Genomic DNA, 940 nt, shown 5'->3' on the forward strand with positions numbered 1-940 from the left:
GTATTGGCTGATCGTTCAGTGAAGTACCCTGTGGGTATCTTGGAGGACCTCCCCGTTATGGTTGGAAAATATGAGATCCCTACAGACTTTGTGGTGCTTGAGATGGGTGAGGAAGCTGCAGATCCTTTAATCCTTGGAAGGCCTTTCTTAGCTACAGCAGGAGCAATTGTTAATGTGAAAGAGGGCAAGATTGATCTCCACTTGGGTAAAGGGCATGTTATTCACTTTGACATCAAGGAGGTAATGAAGAAATCAACAGTTCAAGGGCAAGTTTTCTACATTGAAGAGATGGATGCCCTTGCTGATGAGCTCCTTGAAGAATTGTCAACAGAAGACCCTCTACAGCATGTTTTGACGATAGAGAGGCCAGCTGAAGTGATTCAGAACCTGGAGAGTGCTGCCTATGGGATGATGTTGGATTCACACAGAGGATTTGGTAGTAAGGATCAGTATGAGGAGCTGCCTCAAATTGACCATCAGGAAGCCTCGGTCATTCAACAAGAAGACACCCAGCAAAACGACTGGAGCGAGCTTAAGGCGCCTAAGGTGGATGTAAGGTATGCATATCTTGGTCCTAATGGAACTTATCCAGTCATTGTGAGTAGTGAACTTACTGAAACTGAGCTATCTGAACTTTTGAAAACACTTAAAAGATTTAGAAAAGCAATAGGTTACTCACTTGATGACATCAAGGGAATATCACCCTCTTTGTGTATGCATAGGATACATCTTGAAGATGAATCAGTGACTTCTATCGAGCATCAAAGAAGGTAAATCCTAACCTGAAGGATGTTGTAAAGAAAGAGATTCTTAAACTCTTAGATGCTGGTGTTATCTACCCTATCTCAGATTCTAAATGAATATCTCATGTGCATGTTGTGCCAAAAAAAGGTGGTATAACTGTGATTAAAAATGACAAGGATGAATTGATACCAACAAG

The sequence above is a fragment of the Brassica oleracea genome, chromosome C3 (genome assembly GCF_000695525.1).
Source record: "Brassica oleracea var. oleracea cultivar TO1000 chromosome C3, BOL, whole genome shotgun sequence".
NCBI lineage: Eukaryota > Viridiplantae > Streptophyta > Magnoliopsida > Brassicales > Brassicaceae > Brassica > Brassica oleracea.